This window comes from Caretta caretta, chromosome 7 (genome assembly GCF_965140235.1).
Source record: "Caretta caretta isolate rCarCar2 chromosome 7, rCarCar1.hap1, whole genome shotgun sequence".
Taxonomy (NCBI): domain Eukaryota; kingdom Metazoa; phylum Chordata; order Testudines; family Cheloniidae; genus Caretta; species Caretta caretta.
Genome location: NC_134212.1, coordinates 58878847 through 58901294, shown reverse-complemented (window position 1 = coordinate 58901294; position 22448 = coordinate 58878847). Strand labels below are relative to the sequence as shown.

At 42.7% G+C, this 22448-nt stretch overlaps 1 protein-coding gene across 7 annotated transcripts in view; it reads right to left on the bottom strand.

The window, feature by feature from the left end:
* Nucleotides 1–22448, bottom strand: part of MAPK8 (mitogen-activated protein kinase 8) — a 127252-nt gene that overhangs the window by 58434 nt on the left and 46370 nt on the right. The window contains exon 2 of one of the 7 annotated variants that reach the window (XM_048859122.2): nucleotides 21947–22032. The exons of the other annotated variants lie outside the window; for them this stretch is intronic. The gene's annotated coding sequence lies outside the window, so the exon portion shown is untranslated. The remainder of the gene's footprint in view (nucleotides 1–21946; nucleotides 22033–22448) is intronic. 7 annotated transcript variants of the gene reach the window in all.

Below are 22448 nucleotides of genomic sequence, written 5' to 3'. Positions count from 1 at the left end.
CAGGATTTCCAGGTATATGGATCTTGGGTAGCAGATAGAATACCCCTGCACGGAGTTCTAGGGGTGTGTCTGTGCAGATTTGTTCTTGTGCTTTTTCAGGGAGTTTCTTGAGCAGATGGTGTAGTTTCTTTTGGTAACCCTCAGTGGGATCACAGGATAATGGTTTGTAGAATGTGTTGTATGATTATCCTATTTTCGATGTCTCTGACTCAAGGAATATTTCCAACACACCTCTGAACAACATACTAACCCACAGAGACCTTCCTACCAAGACTACAAAAAGAAGGATTCGGGGTGGACTCCTCCTGAAGGTCAAAACAACAGACTGGACTTCTACATAGAGTGCTTCTGCCGACGTGCACGGGCTGAAATTGTGGAAAAGAAGCATCACTTGTCCCATAACCTCAGCCATGCAGAACACAATGCCATCCACAGCCTCAAACAACTCTGACAGTTCATATGAATGTCAAATCATTTTTGGGTTCTTGTTAAGTTCTTGGCCTCAACATCATGTGGCAGTGAGTTCCAAAGTTTACATTGCACACTGCAAAAATGCATTTTCTTTTATCCATTTTTTAATTTTGCCCCTTTTAATTTAATTGAGTCACCCTGTTTGTGTGTTATGAGACAAGAACAGAAGCTCTCCATCACCCTTCCCTATCCATCATTATTTTATATTCTTTAATCATGTCCCTGGTTATGTATCCTCTTTCTAAGGTAAACAATCCCAGTCTTTTCAATCTCTCTTCATACAAAAGTTTTTTCTTGGCCCTTGATCATTCTGGTCACCGCTCTTTGGTCATCTCATTAGTTCAGCAATATCCTTTTTGAGATGGGCTGAAAGAATACTACACTATTTCAGATGAGGCTGCACCATTAATTAATATAAAGGCATTATAATATTTGTATTATTCAACATCCCACTCCTTATGTATCCCAACATCCCAGAGCTGCACACTGTGCAGAGGTCTTCATTGTGATATCTAAAATTATGCTTTGGTCCCTTTCTTGAGCTGAAATTTAAAACATTAAGGTGAACAAACAGTTTAATTTTCTTCCTCCAATGCAATACTTTGCATTTATTGACACTGCATTTCATTTCCCATCATGTTGCCCATTCACCTAGCTTTTCTGGTTTTCTCTGAAGTTCCTCACAGTTCTCTCTGGTCCCAACTAATCTAGACTATAGCTACACTATAGTTTATATTGACATAATTTATGTCATACGGGGGGGGGGGGGGAGAGGGGTGCGGTGAATTGTGCACTCCACTTCTTTTTTCTTAATCCAGAGGCAGGTAGTATAGCCCTACTGAAATTTGTATCTACATAGATTCAACTGTGTGGTCATCTCCACTCAGAATTTTTATCCCATCAGATTCTATGTAATCCTTTAGATACAGCACTGCTCCCCATCCTAGTTTGTCTTTCCTGGGTAGTTTGTAACCAGGTACAGCAGCATATTATTGGTTTTTGCAATTTACCAAGTTTCCATATGCCTGTTGTATCAGGGTTCTTGTCCATCACAAGGCATCCTAGTTCACTTTTTTTGCTTTTAAAACTTCTTGTATTTGCATGCAAATACCTCTACTTATTCTTGGGTGACTGTTTTAACGCCTTAATTTGAAATCCTACTGATTTTACAGAATTTACCACTGTGTTCTTATCCCATCCCTGTTCTGCTGTCAACTTTTCCCCAACTAAGTTTAAACACTCACCCCCTTTTTTAAAACACGCACCAAGAGTCTGATTCTGTATAAGGCTCTTCTTCCCCAAATAAAAACAAACCCCCACTTCTTTACATCATCTTTTCAACCATGCACTGGGACCCTGACACCCTCAACCTAGCTGAACATGCAGCATGTCAGAGAAAGCTACCACGGAGGCCAAGACATAAGCCATCTTCCTAGCAGCTTAAACTTAGCTTCCAGAACCTCTATCACGTATCGCTGCATCATTAGTACCAACAGGTACCGTGACCACAGGTTCTTCCCCAGAAGTTCATTTCATGATGCCTGCCACAAGTGAAGTGGCAATTCTCATTGTCACCACATACCCAACTCTCCCACATTTCTCATGATCAAATTACCTACCACCACAGTCTGCCTAAAGTTGGGCATCTGACCAGTCCATGTCAAAAATGGTCAAATATTTTAAAGCACTATTTAGTAGAACAACAAAAAAAGAGCAGGTCTCCAACAGGTTTAGCCTTAGATACTTGTGCCTAATTACAACAAATTTACTTTAGTTATTTTAACTTAAATAAATGTAACAATAAAATCAAGATCTAAAAAATTAAAGAATTACTTTTTTTCGCAATGTTAGGTTAGCATTTAAATATGAACATTCCCCAAGGTTGAACACTTACAAAAGAAAAATTAAATTGAACAGAAATAAGAACAAACCAATTACAAAAGAAAAGTCATTTTAAATGCACTTTTACTAGGCAGGCAGCAGGCTAACTCTTCCAGCAGCTTAACTGGCTTTCACTTTGTGTTGGGGGACAAAGTTTCATGACTGTGAATCTCCTCTCCCTCCTTTTGGAGTTAATTTCTGTATATTTGTCTAGTCAGTCTAGATTGTAAACTCTTTGGGGCAGGGAAGCAAGTCTTTTAACATGTTTAACCTACCATGTAAACCATGATGTATCATTGACTGTCTGGCACACAAATAAAGATATACATACAAAGAATGTTAGGATTAAAAAACCTATCTTATAGTGATTGAGTTCCTTGAGTCTATCTATTTAGTTAAGGAGGTTAAGGGGTGACTTGATTACAATTTATAAGTATTTACATGGGGAACAAATATTTGATGATTGACTCTTCAGTCTAGCAAAAAAAATATATCTATATCTATCTATCTCAACAGGAGCAACTGATTCTTCCTAAAAGTGTGGGGAAGGGGGGCACAAGGTCCCCCCTCTGTGGCCCCACCCCGCCCCTCTTCTTCCCCACAAGATACCACCCTTTGCAAAGCCAGAGTTAGGCCGGAAAGCCCGGGCTCCTCCACCAGCCTGTGACTCTCTTACTCCAACTCAGCTCCGGCGCCTGGCTTGGGAACAGTGTCTCACTGCTGAAGAACCACAGCCAGACCATAAGAGCCATGAGGACAGCTGTGGAGAGCCATGTACCCTCCCTCTGCCCTGGAGGTTGGGGACACAGGCCGGGTGCTGCTCTTGCGGGGGGGGGGGGCACCCCAGGCATGTGGAGGGTCTGCAGCTCCCCACAGCTGCCCAGGCTCCCCAGGCCAGTCTTATCCAAGTCGGGCTCCAGCTTCCTGCCTGGCAGGACCTCGGCCCATGGCAAAAAGTGAATAGGCCAGGCCCATCCACTTTCACAAGTGGGAGAGACATGGGCCTTTGCCCACCCCCCTCCCATTCCAGCCCCCCTGCAATCCAAAGGCTGGGAAGCTAGATACATTTTTAATAGTGAGGGTAATTAACCATTGGAACAATTTACTAAGGGTCATGGTGGATTCTCCACCACTGACCATTACTAAATCAAGAGTGGATGTTTTTCTAAAAGATCTGCTCTGGGAATTATTTGGAAAAGTTCTACGGCCTATGTCAGTGGTTTTCAACCAGGGCCATGCATACACCTGGGGTACGCAGAGGTCTTCCAGATGGTACAACTACTCATCTAGATATTTGCCAAATTTTACAACAGGCTACATAAAAATATATGCGAAGTCAGTACAAACTAAAATTTCATACAGACTAACTTCTTTATACTGCTCTATATACTATACACTTATGTAAGTATATTTATATTCCAATTGATTTATTTCATAATTATATAGTAAAAATGAGAAAGTAAGCACTTTGTCAGTTATAGTATTGTGACACTTTTGTACTTTTATGTCTGATTTTGTAAGCAAGTAGTTTTTAAGTGAGGTAAAACTTGGGGGTTAAGCAAGACAAATCAGACTCCTGAAGGGGTACAGTAGTCTGAAAAGGTTGAGTGCCACTAGCTTATGTTATAGAGGAGCAGGGTGGATAAAAATAGATTTTTTAATTTAAATTAGGTTTTTTCCTCAAAAAGCATTTTATCAAAAAAAATCCATCTAAAGATAGTTTTGATTAACCTACATTACAGCTCAAAGATATCTCATCATGGAATGGGCATTATAAATTCTAATTCTATAGTATGAGACAATATATTCATGTAATGATTAAGAAAAGTTTTGTAAATGAGTTCCAAAAGTTCATGGATTAGAGACCCAATCTTATGGGGTTCCAGGGGCTTCTGTATAGATTATTTAGGTTAATCTTTCTATTTACCCAATGGCACTCAGTGCTCAGTCTAGAAGATACCATCAGAGATGCTTAGTTTTGCAGTTCTCAAAACTGTGGATTTGTGTCTCCAGAGATAACATGCTTGTTAACAGCAAAAATGTTTTTAAATATTATATATATATATATATATATATATATAGGTGAGAAATATCAGACCTCAACCCTACTGTCCCTCTTCAAATTTGTGTACACAGAGTCAATCTCTTATCTCTCTCTAAAACTGCAAAGTTTCAAAAAGTTCAATGAATAGAAGATTGGTGGGGGCGGAACAGATCTGGACAAGGAGAAGTAGTCTGGAGATAAATGTGAGAAGGGAGGGACAGGCAGTAGAAACAAAAGGGAAACTGTTTGAGCAACGTATTCCAGAAGTCTTGAGGTCTTTCTGAGCGCAGCCCTCATTGATTTAAGACCAACCATACCATCCTCTCACTAGAAGGGAAAACCTATAATGGCAGCAGGCCAGAGGCAGATTTACAGTGAAACACAGGTTGCCCTGGTACAGGGCCCTCCAACGACAGGGGGCCCCAGGGCTGGACAGCTGCAGGGGCAGAAGCTTGGTCCTGCCAGTTCCTGGGGCTCCTGCTACAGGCTCCCCCCCCCACCCCCCTGCCATCAGCAGCCAAGCTCCCTCCTCCCCCGAGCGTGCTGCAGCCCCGCTCCCCCTCCCCCGTGCTTCCCCTGCCGCCACACAGCTGTTTGCCTGCATTCAGGTCACTCGGGGAGGGAGGGGGAGGCGGCGGCGAAGAGACCGGGGTGGGGGATGATGGGGGGACTTGGGGAAGGGGGTGGAATCAGGGCAGGGCAGAGCAAAGGTCCCCCCCCCGCACATACCCCCCAGCCGTGAGCCGCTATGGGCCGTGGGCTGGGAGCACCCCCACCCCCCGTCCTGACTCCTGCACCCCCCTCACACGCCCTCAGCCCCCTGCGTTCCAACTCCTGCACCCACCACACACACCGCACCCCCCACCCCAAGTACTAAATGGGAGCTCCTGCACCTCCCCCCACATTCCCACCTGCACCCCTCGCACCAAATGGGAGCTGCCCCAAGTAAGTGCTCCACACCCCAACCCCCTGTTCCAGCCCTGAGCCCCCTCCCACACCCTAACTCCTGGCCAGACTCTACACCCGAACCCCCAGCCTGCACCCTAACTTCCTCCCAGACACTGCACCCCCCAGCCCTGAGCCCCCTTCCGCACCATAACTCCTGGCCAGACCCCGCACTCCAACGCTTTTTTACATTTTTTTTTTTAATAAAGCGCTCTTATCCAAAGTGCTTTACAATAGTTAGCTTACGGTACAAACAATATTTGGAAAGATCATTAAGTGGTCCACCAAGACCCTCAGCGATTTTCAAGTGGTCTGTGGAAAAATAAGTTAGACCACAAAAACAAACAAGGTACCACACTTTATTTTCATTTTCTTCCTATTACTTATAGGAGGGGGGATGAAGAAAAAAAAAGAATGAAAAATGGGGGGGGGGGGAGAGGAAGAAGGAGAGAGACAGAGAAAATGCTCTTCTTCTTGGCTGGGTCCTCAGGAGGGGCCCCAAAAATGAAGCTGAGCACAGGGCCCCACTAATTCTAAATCTGCCACTGCAGCAGGCCATAAAAGAGACCCACTTTGGGAATATTTTAATGAAGTTCCTCTACCTGTGGGGAAGACAGGCATACGTGCAAAATGCATACAGTGCAAGAAATGCAAGGCCTGGTTGCCTGAATGAAACAACATCATAAGAAGTGTTCCTTCTCAGAAGGAAGCTGCGTCGAAGATGATGAAAGGAACATGTCTGAACATGCAGGATCTTCAGGCTGGTAAACTTTTTTATTTCATACTTCTTTCTTAAGGACTGTCTTCCTTCTGGACTATTCTTGAATTCTCATGTTTGAGCAAAAAATATAGTTGTTATTCTATGGTACTATCATTTTAGATGCAGTTGTGATAAAAAAAATAAATAGCTGAAGTAGGCAGATCCTCCTTTTACAATTTCACCTTTAAAGTAGTACTGAGTGTCAGTGAATGCAATGAGTAATACTAAATGAGCAGTATGGTAATAATAATTGAACAACTGCATTGACTTTTTTGTTTAGGAGAATCCATCCTCAACATACAGGATTCTCAAGACTATCCACCTTCAAGATCACCATCATTTTCTATAGTTTCAGAGTTATCTGCCAATGATAGTGTTTCAGTCACATCATGTATGTCACATAGCCACGGTATATCACCTGTAGCAAAAGAAAAAAAAATCTCCATCATCCAGAAACAACCATAGATAAGTATGTGATAAGAACCAGCAGATTACAAAAAGAGGTAATTGATGAAAAAATTGCCCAGTTTGTTTATGCAACAAACTCTCCTTTCTGTGTGATTGAGAACCCACACTTCATTAACATGGTTCAGTCATTAAGACCAGGATACAGTCCACCCAACAGAGCAGATGTCGCAGGCAAATTGCTGGATAAAGTGTATGAAAGAGAAATTAAGCAGTGTGCAAAAGGTCTAGCGGGTAAAATTGTTAACCTGAGTCTTGATGGGTGGAGCAATGTCCACAATGATCCTGTTCTATGTGCTTGTGTGACAACAGAAGAAGAGAATGTCTTCCTTACAGAAACAATTGATACATCAGGAAATGCACACACAGCAGAATACTTACAAGAAGTAGCAGTAAAAGCTATAACAAACTGTGAAAAAAATTCAAAATGTCTAGTATGCAACTTGGTCACAGACAATGCTGCAAATGAGAAGAAATTATTTAGACGAGAGTCCCAAGCCAACAACATACAGTTGCAGTGCTCATTTGATGCACCTCCTAGCCAAAGACTTCCGTGTTCCAGAAATCAAGGCTAATGTTGTTGAAACTGCAAAATAATTCCGTAACAACCACTTTGCAGCAGCTGCTCTGAAAAAAGTGGGAGGAACCAAGCAAACTCTCCCACAAGACGTGCGATGAAACTCAGTAGTGGACTATTTTGAGCACTATCTCAAGAACTAATCTGATGACAGTTTGTGAACAAAATCGTGAAAAAATAGATGGCACTGTCACAGCCAAAGTTCTCAACATTGGGCTTAAGAGAAATGTTGAACACATGCTGAGTACCCTGAAGCCTACTTCTGTAGCCTTGAACAAAAATGCAGGGAAACAGCGGTTTTATTGCTGATGAAATTTGGAAGGAACTGAGTGAGATCTTAAAAAGAGAAATAAAAAATGACCGAGTTAAATTACAAGCATTAAAAAAAACAAATGGGACAAGCACTATCTCCAGCTCATTTTCTTGCAAATATTCTCAATACTTGGTACCAGGGTCAAACCTTAACTGCTAAAGAAGAGGAGTTGGCTATGACATGAGCATTCAGCAATCATCCCTCCATAATGCCTACTATAATAAACTTCAGAGCTAAGGGTGAACCATTCAAGAAATATATGTTTGCTGATGATGTTTTAAAAAGAGTCACACCAGAGACTGCTGAAGTGATAATCTCACTTTAAGTAGCAGTAGCTGGTGTAGAAAGAATATTTTCTTCCTTTGGACTAATTCATTCCAAATTGAGAAATCGTTTGGGACTTGAAAAAGCAGGCGAGCTTATTTTTCTTTTCCAGATTATGAACAAACAGGAAAATGAAGGTGACGACTAAGTTAGCTGCAGAAGCCAATATTTTAAGTTTCTCATGTTGTCCTGGCTGACAGTCTATTTGTTTTTTTGTTTTTTTTTAATATTTAAACTATTTTAGTTAAACAATTTTAACAAAAACAAACCTGATTTTTAAAAACTTGAATGTTTAACTAAATTCAAAAATTCATATGCTTGTTTTGTTAAATTGTAAGTTTGTTGTTGATAAAAAAATCCAGAATACATAATGTTGTTTTTGTTAAATAAAACAATTTAAATGTCTGTCTGGTGATGTTCTCCTCCTAATACAGCATAGCAAGAAAATCCTCCAAATATTAATGATTAACCTGTTGAAATGGAGATAGTTCACCTCCCAATGACTTCATAAATATCTGCTTCAATTACCTTTGGTAAGTGAAATAACCAAACAATCTTTCATTTTCTGATAGACCTGTAAAACTAACCTGAAAAGTTTTCAAAATAAATCACTTTAAAAATGTATAGTGTGTACCTTCTAAAAATGAAACCTACATCTATCTGAGTTGTGAAGAATATGTATTAAGGTTATAACAACCAACAAGAATTCACTTTTATGTAGAAACTCATGATTAAATCGAGTCTTCCTGACTAGTGATTTAAATCAAATCCACTCTGTCAGGAGGTCAGACTATAGGATCACAGTGGTTTCTTCTGGCCTTGGAATCCATGAAACAGCTAAAACAAACATTGTGTGTAATATTCCAGACAAGGAAGATGCTCCACTTTTAGTTAAGTCACCTTTCCCCAACAGGTGGCATTGCTGTACAGTGAGCAATAAAGACATTTAAGTAGGCACCATGATGCTATCAACAAGGTAGGCCACAACTTACAGAGTATTCTTGCTGGATATTTGACAATATTTGACCACAGTCAAACAACAGGTAGTCAACTGACCAGTCAATTGACTAGCTTGCCAAAACTGTGCCGGCCTGTGTCTCGGTGCATGAGGAATTGCCAGCCTCCACCATCTCAATTGGAAGGAGAACATTGTTCCCCCTTTCCACCTAGGTCCCTTCCATTATGAGACTAGCTTCCTCAACTGGAGGATTAGGGGAGTCAGCTCTGATGCAGGCCCACTCAACAGCATCCCTATATGCCGCATCTACATGTAGTTCCACCTCTCTGTTTCTCCAGGTCACCAACTCTAGCCTTTTAGCCTCAAGATACTGCGCCTGAGAACTACTTGCTCCAGTGCATACATACACCACACGGTCATAAGGCAAGTGGTTGCATATTCTGCACTCTGTGCATTAAAATTAATGGTGCCCACCCTGACTAGTCTGCTGCTCATCTTTTGCCTACTTAGTGTGATAGACCCAGGCAGGGCTGGCTCTTCACTTTTGGCCACCCCAAGCAGGGAAAAAAACTGCCACTGCAGCTGCAAAGGAGAGAAGCTGCCGCTGATTTGCTGCCGCAGCAAGCAGCACAGAAAAGCTGCCGCCGAATTGCCGCAGCGGTGGGAGGGACTGCCACCCCAAGCACCTGCTTGGAACGCTAGTGCTTGGAGCCAGCCCTGGACCCAGGACAGTTGGGTACAACAGAGTAGTGGAAGACAGATATACTGGGCACTGGATTAGCAGTTTTCTGTTCCCTGACTGACCAGAACAGGGACTGCTCCAGGCTAATGAGAACACCTGACTCCAATTAACCTGCAAAGAGTCAGGTGAAGCCAGCTTTCCAAGCAGGTGCTTGGGGCGGCAATTAGAATGGGGCGGCAGTCCGTGTCCCATGGCAGCAATTCAGCAGAAGGTCCGCCGCTTTTCCCACCATTGTGGCTTCTGGGCAGCAGCTCTGCTGCACAATTCAGCGGCGACTGCTTGGGGCAGCAAAATTGCTAGAACCACCCCTGCTTCTGATACTATAAAAAGGGCTCACTCCAGTCAGGTTGAGGAGAGCCAGGGAGCCAGAGGAGAGGAAGTGAGGCTGAAGGACTCAGTAAGGAAGACACCCTTAAGCCATCAGTAAGGGAGCCCTAAGGTAAGGGTGAAGAAGAGAGAAGTGGGAGAGCTTTGCGGAAGTGACCCAGGGAAACGTAGAAACTCTGGCAGTGAAAGGTCGGCTGCCAACAGCTGCTGCCATTAGGGTTCCTGGGCCGGAACCCGAAGTAGAGGGTGGCCCCAGGTTCCCCCCAACCTGCCACTATAGAAACACCTCCTGGGAGGGGAAGATAGGCCCCTGTCAGAGCAGGAGGCTAAATTATTATGGAATAAACCAATAGGGACAACAGAGACTGTGGGAGTTCTCTCACCAACCTCCTTCCTTGCTGGCTTATGATGAAAAGGGCTCAGAAGACTGTACCCCTGGCCCTAGAGAGAGAAGGGCTACATGGAGGGTCGCAGTGAGCCTCTGAGGCTAGCATAAACTGCCTGGAGGCACGGGACCCACAGGAACAAGGTTGGAGCTCTGCCACAATAGTTAAACTGGGTTTTGACCAACTAAAGATGCATTCAATTTTTTGTTGTCTGATTATTCAGGGACAGGTGTTGTCATAAATATAAAGGGAAGGGTAACCACCTTTCTGTATACAATGCTATAAAATCCCTCCTGGCCAGAGGCAACATCCTGTTACCTGTAAAGGGTAAAGAAGCTCAGCTAACCTGGCTGGCATCTGACTCAAAGGACCAATAAGGGGACAAGATACTTTCAAATCTTGGGAGGGGCGGGGCGGGGCTTTTGCTGTGCTCTTTGTTTACGTGGTTGTTCTCTCTTGGGACAGAGAGGCCAGACAGAAATCCATCTTCTCCAACCCATCCTAATCCAAGTCTCCAATATTGCAACCAGTATAGGTAAGCCAGGCAAGGCGGATTAGTTTATCTTTTGTTTTATGTGAATTTTCCCTGTGTTGAGAGGGAGGTTTATTCCTGTTTTCTGTAACTTTAAGGTTTTGCCTAGAGGGAGATCCTCTGTGCTTCGAATCTGAATACCCTGTAAAGTATTTTCCATCCTGATTTTACAGGGATGATTTTTACCTCTTTTTTTTTTTTTTTTTTTTTAAATAAAATCCTTCTTTTAAGAACCTGACTGATTTTTCCATTGTTCCAAGGTTCAGGGATTTGGTGATGATTTTGTAACCAATTGGTTAGGATATTATTCTCAAGCCTCCCCAGGAAAGGGGGTGTGTCGGGTTTAGGGGGATATTTTGAGGGGAAGATGTCTCCAAGTAGTCTCTTTCCCTGTTCTTTGTTTAAAACGCTTGGTAGTGGCAGCATACTGTTCAAGGACAAGGCAGAGTTTGCACCTTGGGGAAGTTTTTACCCTAAGCTGAAAAGAATAAGCTTAGGGGGTCTTTCATGCAGGTCCCCACATCTGTACCCTAGCATTCAGAGTGGGGAAGGAACCCTGATAGGTGTGATTCTAGAAGTTTTAGTTTTTCAGTCAACTAACAGTTAAGCATTAAGGGGAAATGGACTCTAAATTTAAACTCCCACACAGTCAAAACTGTTCTGTGCTCACTCTGTCTGCTGAGCTCTCACTTGGCATGGAATCTCTTTGTTTGAGAAAGACCTACTGTTACCTAGCTCTGTAAACAGAGCTACCTAGAATAAAGCCTAAAGACCTTAGCTCCTTCACCTGCTTATTTATTGGTGCCTTGTCTCCTGAGGTCTGACTTCGAAACAGCCCAGCACAATGGCAAGCTGAAAGAGCCTAGGGACTGGTCTACACACAAAAATTTGATAGTCCTAACTACATTGCTTGGGGCTGGGAAAACTTTGTGCTTTGAGAACTGAAATTAGGTCAACCTAACTCCTGGTGTACATGTGGCTAGGTGGAAAGAAGGATTCTTCCTTAGACTAGCTACTGCCTCGCAGAGAGGTAGGTTAACCACTTCCATCAACGTAGGAAATGTCTATGCTACGACACTAATGGCACACTGTAACCTTGAATTTTAAAATGTTCCCAATTATTACATTGGTTTATTGCATTCTAAACTTTAACAAACTTAATTTTCAGGTTTGAGTCTCGAAGTCAGTTACAGACAATTTAAGTTAGTAGAGGACCTTGGATGACACTTTGAATGATAGAACTAAACTTTAGTTAAGCAAAGAGGCATGCAATTGCCATTTACACAAGTACTACAATTACTCTCACATTCAAAGACAGAATGGTGTATCAATGGGTGATCAGGCCACTGACAACAGAATGAAGTATAACTCATAACTTAATGGTAACCCTTTTGGTGTTAACTGGGGCTCTCCGGCATTTTATCAAGGCTTCTCTTTTTTTATAACCCATTATAACAGTAATTAACAATAAACCTATCAATTACCACATCTACATTTCTGCCAGCTCTTTACATTACACATTATTTAAATTAACATCTGCAGTTCTTCCCAATGCTATCAATACAGATAGCATTTTAATATTACAATCTAAATTCTCACTCATTAGAAATCCTGCTAAAACCAGTTATAACCAAACTTTGATTTTCCCATCTCACGTCTCCAACTGCTCTCTAGCTTTTGCTCATACTAATACATTCAATTTCCCATACTCCTCTATACTTAGCCTACCTTAGGCCAAAGACGAATTTCTACTAATTTCTTAACCTAACACATTGTATACGCTACAACAGCTGCAGCTGTGCTGCTGTAGGGTAGACACACCCCAACACTAAGGGTATGTCTACACCACAGCTGGAAGATGTAACCACAGCTTGCGTAGACACGGCTGCGCTAATTCTGAGCAAGCCAGCGCACTAAAAATAGCAGTGGGGCCATGGCAGCACAGGCAGCGCCTTGCCATAGTCATCCGAGTACAACCCCACCGCAATACCAGCCTGCGGTGCCATGGCCACGCCCCTATTTTTAGCGCACTAGCTCGATCGCAGCTAGTGCATGTACATCTATACCTCCCAGCTGCAATGCCGACATACCCTAAGGGTTCAAGAATACTTGAGAAACCTAAACCTAGTTTAGAAACAGGCAGACTTTTAAAATTCTTCTACAGCTAGTCTCCATATGTGAGTTAAACGTAGTTAAACTAGATCAGATAAACTTGCCTCTTTAAAGTTTAAGATTCTGTTCCAGTTTCAAGTGATATTTATAGAAGCACATATGGGAAGAAAGAAGAAATGTGGAATTAAAATGTTTCCTATTAATGAGAAAGCTAACATTTGCCATCACCAGCAGGGAGTCTGCTAGAATGTTGTCACTGGTGGCAATGGGGGAGAGATCCCCCAAACCATCTTGTTCTCCCTCCCATGGCAACTGCTGAGCTTTTCTTGAAGACATCAGACAAGTAGGGTTTTAATACAGGTGACAAAAAGGTGTCATACAAAAAGCATCCAGGAAGCAAAAATTGATTAGTTTCTGAAACATCTTCCCCCTTCTCTTTCTTAAACATCTGTACAAATTCCATCAGAAGTGTTTCACGTTAAGACAAACCAATCTGAGAACCGCATTAGTCTACTACTGCAGGCCAACACCCTACACAGACTACCGTACAGACATAGATTTGAACATCTTCCTAGTGCAAGTGAGACTGAATACTGTTAACTGAAGCCATTTTTATAATATTAGAAAATAATATAAATAAAAATCCCTTTGGCAGAGTGTCTCCAGTAAATTTAATAATGGATCGTTAAAGTTTTTCTATTGTTAAAACCTGCATCAATTCTAGGAAACAACGTTACGAAGACTGGAAATAAGAAATGCATTGCTGACATCTCAGGATCATAAACCACTAGTGCTCATGGTAAATTTAATGATCTTATGGCCCAAGAATAAGATCACTAGGCACTTTGTTTTCCCTGAATGAGTCACAGCTTTTAATTGACTCTGTGCCTCCAAAGAAGATTGTCAAAGCAATGAAATGTGTCATTTGCTGCTGCCTGCAGCCATGCCACCTTATGCTGTGATGCAGTGGATCTCAAAAGCTAAGTGACAGGTTTCAGAGGAACAGCCGTGTTAGTCGGTATTCGCAAAAAGAAAAGGAGTACTTGTGGCACCTTAGAGACTAACCAATTTATTTGAGCATGAGCTTTCGTGAGCTACAGCTCACTTCATCAGATGCATACCGTGGAAACTGCAGCAGACTTTATATATACACAGAGAATATGAAACAATACCTCCTCCCACCCCACTGTCCTGCTGGTAATAGCTTATCTAAAGTGATCAACAGGTGGGCCATTTCCAGCACAAATCCAGGTTTTCTCACCCTCCACCCCCCCACACAAATTCACTCTCCTGCTGGTGCTAGCCCATCCAAAGTGACAACTCTTTACATAATCAAGTCGGGCTATTTCCTGCATAAATCCAGGTTTTCTCACATCCCCCCCACCCCCATACACACACAAACTCACTCTCCTGTTGGTAATAGCTCATCTAAACTGACCACTCTCCAAGTTTAAATCCAAGTTAAACCAGAACACCTCGGGGGGGGGGGGGGGGGAGGAAAAAACAAGAGGAAACAGGCTACCTTGCATAATGACTTAGCCACTCCCAGTCTCTATTTAAGCCTAAATTAATAGTATCCAATTTGCAAATGAATTCCAATTCAGCAGTTTCTCGCTGGAGTCTGGATTTGAAGTTTTTTTATTTTAAGATAGCGACCTTCATGTCTGTGATTGCGTGACCAGAGAGACTGAAGTGTTCTCCGACTGGTTTATGAATGTTATAATTCTTGACATCTGATTTGTGTCCATTTATTCTTTTACGTAGAGACTGTCCAGTTTGACCAATGGACATGGCAGAGGGGCATTGCTGGCACATGATGGCATATATCACATTGGTGGATGTGCAGGTGAACGAGCCTCTGATAGTGTGGCTGATGTTATTAGGCCCTGTGATGGTGTCCCCTGAATAGATATGTGGGCACAATTGGCAACGGGCTTTGTTAGTCCTGGGTTAGTGGTTCTGTTGTGTGGTATGTGGTTGTTGGTGAGTATTTGCTTCAGGTTGCGGGGCTGTCTGTAGGCAAGGACTGGCCTGTGGAGACAGACTGGGTCAGCATTTGAATGAAATACCTCCCAGATCTATCTTCAGGCACCTCTATTCTACAGATGCAGTAGTCGCACAGCTGCTGATATAGCATAGACAATTCCTACATCAACGTAAAAACCCTTTCTCCTCAAGAAATGGTAGCTAGTAGCAGTAGGAAAATTCCTACATCAGTGTAGCCGTGCCTACATTGCGGAATAGGTCAGCTAAACGAGGGGTTCTCAACATTTTTCTTTCTGAGGCCCCTCCAACATGCTATAAAAACGCCACAGCCCGCCTATGACGCAACAACTGTTTTTCTGCATATAAAAGCCAGGGCTGGCCTGAACTCACAACCCTGGGTTTAGCAGGCCAATGCTCAAACCATTAGGGAGTAGCAATTGCCTGAGGCCCCATGAAGCTAAATTGCTCAGACTTTGGCTTCAGCCCCATGCAGTAGGGCTTTGGCTTTCTGCCCTGGGCTCCAGCAAGTCTAATGCCAGCCCTCCTGAAACCTGCTCATGGCCCCCACAGGGGACCCCTGGTTGAGAACCACGGAGCTAAACAATGGCGCTCATAGGTGTCAGTTTTTCACACACACCCCAAGTTGATCTAAAATTTTAAACATAGGCCAGGGCTGAGTGTCGCAAGACATGGTTTTGGCAGTACAGTAGGTGGGACTCTGGTTCAGTATTAACTCAGACACAAATGAGACGTAAAATAGGAAGTCTTGTCCACACATGATCACGGAAGAGCCTATGGACCTTTTCACAGGTAGGAGTTTTAACCTCTAGTGTCCTGACCAAATCCCAACTCTGGTAATTGCATATCTTCCTAAATTCCCCCACAGTTGCATATTGTTATAGGATTCTTCTATACTTTCCATCTTCAATTTCTATGGACAGCCAGCATTTGGAGTACTCCAAACCTCAGGTTTCACTATCTAAAAGTTTCTAGCTCTTTTATTTGTGCAAAAGATCTTGAACATATGAAGTGACAAACAAAGATTCAAAGGTTCACTGGTTTAGGGTTCAACATTTGTCAATAGTTTCTGCTGACAATCAGTTATTTGCCATTCATCTCCTGCACCCTGCTGATGCCCTCCGTTTTTCCTAACAGGGCAGAAGAGAGAGCAAGCAGACCTTAAAAACAATTCATAGCTTTGGGGGCAGTGACATCTGGACTTCTGTTGATAATGCCAATTTTGCTGCAAGCTTGCTCCCAGTACCATAGCTGGCTTCTTTGCTGAGCAGCTGTGGCCTATGGCCACAAGGAGCTGCACTTCAACAGCATGAGAAGCAGCACAGTCTAGTAGTGTATTAACATCAAGGCATTTCTATATCTAGCCCCTAGCGCTGACACTAACTCACACAGTAGCTACTATAGAGAGAGAAATAATTGGCTGATTACGTCCTTCCATCACTGGAAAATGCCCCGGCTTTTTTGCTGGCCATCCACTGGTATTAGTTACCTCAATTCCCTGCAGGGATGAGCTTCAATCACTGTTAGCTCAATTGATTTGTGTGCCTGTGTGGCCACATCCCACTACAACAACATATTCAAAGCCAACAGCCCCTCCATTGCTGTCTTACAGAGCAACAGTTACTGTAGAAGTGTCTTGTTTGGTCACCTTTCAGCACTCCACTGACCAAGGGTCAATTTGGCTGGAAGCTGCTACCTCCCCCCCCAAGTCAAACAGTACTAAACAATGTACAGAGTTCATTTGGAAGCTATTTTAAGAGCCCTCTACTTCTATACGCAGACCACTACTTCTCCATACTGATGTGGCAAGTGTCACTTATCCTTTCTACCTGAGTTTCCCCATAACTGAAACCGAGATAAGTACAGTGGTTGCCTTTAACTGTTGAATTGCCATAGATAATTAATTAATGTTGTCTCTACTTATAAGAATGACAGAAATACACAATGAACACTGCAAATACTGACACAATTTGATCTAAAGCAATGAAAACTTAATGGGCGACTACTGTATTCCCTTTTAAAAACTAAGTTAATATTTGTAAAGCTTCCAAAGGCCGGGAACACCCCATTTTATCTGAGATGTTTCCTTTGAAAACCTTTACGACATGCTGCCAACTATGCACATATTCCAGTAAGAGCAGCAGGTGTTCACTTCTGCTGCAGGAAGCGATAGATAGTTGAATAATTCCCCAACCAATTTTTATATTCCCAGCTGGCATTAAAGGGGGTGTATGTCTCAATAACTTAAAACAACATTACATGGACACACAATTTCCTACATTTATAACACTTGTTTTCAGTACAAATTACAGAAGTTAAGGCTAACCTTAAAAGAAACTCTAACACGTTAAGGTACGAAAATGCACAGTAAGAACACCCAAACAACCTTGCCCCTGCCCTGCAGTGATATCATTTAGCAACTCATACAGTTATAATTAATGCCTATTCATGCTGGAGAACCCACATTAGAATTATTTCCTCCTGATGTCAATATAAGATGTCTGGGTGCCTTATGTTAGGAAATTCAGCATTAAAGCTAACCTTAAAGGAAATCCAAAATTTATAATACTTGTTTTGGGGATAATTACAACATCCATATAATGTTTTATACCTTAAATTACTGACGCATACTCTCAACTTTAACTCTATTTTAACATAATTCGCATTGGGATAAATAATCAATAGTCACTCCTGTTCTCTAAGCCTTTCACTTCCATCTCTACCAGATACCAAAAGGTAATACATATCACCACTTTACCCAACTTGCTCTCTAATGCAAAACCTAATGTGATGTTTGCTACCATGGCACTGTTATCTCTTCTTGTATGTTATACCTATTGCCCCTACCCTGTGTTTGTTTTGTCTTTACATTGTAACCTCATAGGGGCCAGGACCGCTACTAGTCTATGTTTGTACAGTGTCTACCACAATAAAGCCTGATTCTTGCGTGATCCTTGGGCAGTGGGCACTAATGTAATACACATGACTAACAACTTAGCTTAATTACAACCCAATATTTTCAAAATGTCTCCTATGCATGAATTTTCAGTGAGCCTTAATTATATGGAAAGAGTTTGTTATTACATTTTTGGTCCCAATTTGTCTCCATAAAAGAAGTGTTAACTTAAAGGATCCATTTTAAGTTAAAATTAATTCAAACTAATCAACAGAGTAAGTTGCAAATTCTCAAAAAAAATTATTCTGTACCCATAAAACAAGTTCTATAATTTGGCAAGAATATGCTGTATTTTCATAAATAAAACAGATTCAGCCTCAAGTACAAGACTCAACTCACCTTAAACGATAAGAGACCAGTGCCTCCATTTAAAAAAAAGAAAAATACATGCTCAATTAAGGGCTTGTCTACACAACAATTAGACAATGGTAAATGCGACTCAAAGTGTATTAACAAATTGTTAATACAAATTGATATGCACAGCAGCAGGGTGCACACAAATATTCAGACCACAAGTATCAGAAAGGTAGCCGTGTTAGTCTGGATCTGTAAAAGCGGCAAAGAGTCCTGTGGCACCTGTGACAAAGTTCCTCCTCTACCTTGGTGGGTCTTGCACTTACTGGCGGATTTGCTCACCTTGGAGCTTCACGGCAGCCCTCAGTTTGGCCATTTTTGTGAACCAACAGTCCAGGTCAACTCCTGTGTCTGACCAGGAGTTGGGAGGTTTGGGGGGAACCCGGGCCCGCCCTCTACTCCAGGTTCCAGCCCATGGCCCTGTGGAATGCAGCTGTCTAGAGTGCCTCCTGGAACAGCTGTGCAACAGCTACAACTCCCTGGGCTACTTCCCCATGGCCTCCTCCCAACACCTTCTTTATCCTCACCATAGGACCTTCCTCCTGGTGTCTGATAATGCTTGTACACCTCAGTCCTCCAACAGTATGCGTTCTCACTCTCAGCTCCTAGCGCCTCTTGCTCCCAGCTCCTTAAACACGCACCAAAAACTGAAGTGAGCTCCTTTTTAAACCCAGGTGCCCTGATTAGCCTGCCTTAACTGATTCTAGCAGCTTCTTGATTGGCTGTAGGTGTTCTAATCAGCCTGTCTGTCTTGTCTCCAGAAGGTTCCTGATTGTTCTGGAACCTTCCCTGTTACCTTACGCAGGGGAAAGGGACCTACTTAGCCTGGGGCTAATATATCTGCCTTCTATTACTCTCCTGTAGCCATCCGGCCCAACCCTGTCACACATCTTATAGACTAACAGACGTATTGGAGCATAAGCTTTCATGGGTGAACACCCACTTCGTTGGATGCAGCATCGGTTGCATCCGACGAAGTGGGAATTCACCCACAAAAGCTTATGCTCCAATACGTCTGTTAGTCTATAAGGTGACACAGGACTCTTTGCCAGTTAGACCACAGTAAGTTAGTGTAGGGTAGATTCATACAGTCCAATTGTTTGTATAGACAAGCCCTAAGTTAGGGTTACAAAAATAATTCATAGTGACCCTGTCCCAAGCTCCAAGGATGAAGTTAGTTACATTTTGAGTGAATGCCCCCCAAAAAATCCTTTTTCCCAACCACCTAAAAATAGCCACTTGTGGGATGGAACATAGCCAGAGGTGGTTGTATTTAATTTGTGGATGAAGTGATCCCTATCCTATAAACTCCTGTCCTAACTCAGTTAAAGCTAAACTAGTTGTTGGTGAAATGATTTGAAACCCATGTATCATGAATACCACAGAAGTCGGGACTTCTGAAGACAGAAAAGTCCTGTAAACAACTTGAAAGTCAAGATGGCACTATCCCATGATATTATTTATTTATTTCTTTTAATAGAAACAATAATTTGGCTCGTAGAAAGCGAGTTGACTGGTCACATGGTGCCAGCTCTTATTTCTAGCTTCTACGCTGCACCAGAAAGGCAGACAATATTTTCCTAGTATTACTTATCTCTGAGAGTAACTATTGTAACATTCACAGGAATCAGAGTAGCAGCCGTGTTCGTCGGTATTCGCAAAAAGAAAAAAAGAGTACTTGTGGCACCTTAGAGACTAACAAATTTATCTGAGCATAAGCTTTCATGAGCTACAGCTGAATGCATCCGATGAAGTGAGCTGTAGCTCACAAAAGCTTATGCTCAAATAAATTTGTTAGTCTCTAAGGTGCCACAAGTACTCCTTTTCTATTCACAGGAATGTTATGCAATCCATGCAGGAAGGGAGGTGGGTCCATGCACTGACAAATGGGAGGGATTGTGTCCACAAGCCACTCTCTCCGCTATGAAAGAGTTTGAGGACTCTCTCTTTGGAAGCATTAGGCTTACCCAAATCCAACACTGCAGGCAGGAAATACATTTTTCATTCAAGCCAGTATGCTTTCCAGGAGATAGAGCTCGGAAGTCTTTGTCTGCATTGCAGCAAGCCATGTGAATATGCACAACAATTCCCCCCCTCCCCACCCCTATAATAATGGGTTCTTCCTACAGTTAAAAATAGTACAGCAATCTTGCTGTTACCTAGGTTAGATCTTGATGAAAAACAAAATTTGCATTTCTCTTCTATCAATTCAAACTGGGAGCAGACCCCTTATAAGCTGCAATACCTAGAAGCATTCAATAATTTGTTTTCCTCCAGTTATCCTGCACTTCTTGACTGAGTCATTATCCCTGACCTCACTGTATTAGACACATTATTCATATTCTGCTCCAAGATTACAGACATGTTTTACTATTTGTAACTGTTCACCAAGAAAACAAAAAATTCAAAGAAAAAATGCTATAATTAATTTCTACCATTCAATTTCCTACCCCTACCCCATCAGCTGAAAAACTTACCTATCTAGCCTAGACAGTATGAAGATCTCAGTTTTTTTCACTGTAACAAAAACTTCAGTATAGAAAATAAATTTGTTTCATGCATGTATATGCAAGAAGAATCTGTAGTTACTGGTATTACTTAAAGAAAAAGCTATGCCTTAAACATTTTAACTGTATTGTATGAGTAGGGCTGCATATACATAAAGGTATTCAAGATCCAACAAGTTTTACATTATATTTTAATACTCATCTATGAAGAAAAAATGTTGATTTTTTTGTAGTGTCATGCCACGAAGAGGCATTTTGATTTTAATCTGCACCTGAATTTATTACTGAACAGCTCTCTGGGGGGGAGAGTGAGGTGGGCAAGCAATGTGAGAATTTCCCTGGTGAGGGCTATAAAACATCTCTATGGGAATATAGTACCTTTACAAAAATAAAAAAAAACAAACTATGGGTTGATGCAGAGCTGGGGGAGGAAGGGAAAAAAGGTTATAAGCCCCTATCTTCAGAACATCTTTTGTGCTATGCTGTAAATTTTATGTTTTAAAATGAAAGACTTTAGGCTCAAAGAAAGTAGAAATCTGTTTCCTTCTAAACTGCGGCAGGTAGCCACATCCAGGGATTTGTTATAAATGAGACGTAGTCCACGTTGCCGATTTTATCTTCTATATTTCACAAATATTTTTAGAGCACCACAGATTTTTACAGAACTATAAGACATGATCCATGATGCAGAAAACCTGCAGTTTACTAGTCAATACAAGGAACAACAGTTCAAGTAAGGTCTACTCTGCACTAAAAGTTTTGCTGGAATAACTATTCTATGTCAGCTATGAACATGGAGTGCAGGAGGAAAGGAACCGCACCCCTGATACAGCTCATAGCTGTGCTGGCAAAAAGCCCCAGCGTACATGTAGTTATAACAGCAAAAAAGTGCGTTTGCCAGTATAGCTTATTTTATTTGTGAATATGCTCGCCCCCTGGCAAAAGATCAATGCCCTCAATACCTTCCTAATCCCCCACATCTCCTTCATCCTCAGGGGATCAGCTGCGGCCAAGGTCCCCCTGAACAAGGCTGACAGCACCATCAGGCAGCTGGTGAGGAAATGGCTCTACCTTCCCCAGAGGGCCAGTACTGACATCTGTATTTCACACAGGCGGGGACCACGTGCCTTGGATGGGAGACCTGTGCAGCGACGGAGTGATCACTCAGGTCTTCTGCCTCCTGACGTGCCCGGGCCCGATGGAGAGGAGCATCGCGGATGAAGCCATATGGGATGTGGTCAGGAAACGCATCGCTAGGGCCCCCTCCGAGCAGGACGTCGCCACTTACCTGAGTAGCTTCCTGGAGGCCGAATTCGGGAGAGAAGGGGAGACCTCTCCTCTCTTTGGTGCTGCACCCGCAATGCCTCGGGATGTCTAGGAAAGAGTATCGGCTTTCACTGGAAGTAGTGCGAGGAGCGCCAAGAGCACTTAGGCTGCGCATAAAGACCTCGGACCACACCATCATCACCCCGACCGCCAGAACAATGCTGGAAAGAACCCTGAAAGATGCCATCCATTGCCACTATACTGAAAACCTTAAGCGGAAACCGGACCAGGGCAAAGTGTTCAAGGTGACCAGCCAGTGGGATGGCAGCAACCACTTCTTCCCCGGGGGCAGCTTCACCAGGCCCAGCTCAACTGCATTCCCCTCAACAGAGACATCAGCCATGGAAACCGGGACAAGCCCTGCAAGAAGTGCGGCTACCCCAACAAGACCCTGCCCCACGTCCTGTGTGGTTGTAAGCACCACTCCGGAGCCTAGTGATTCTGCCACACCACCATCCAGAACC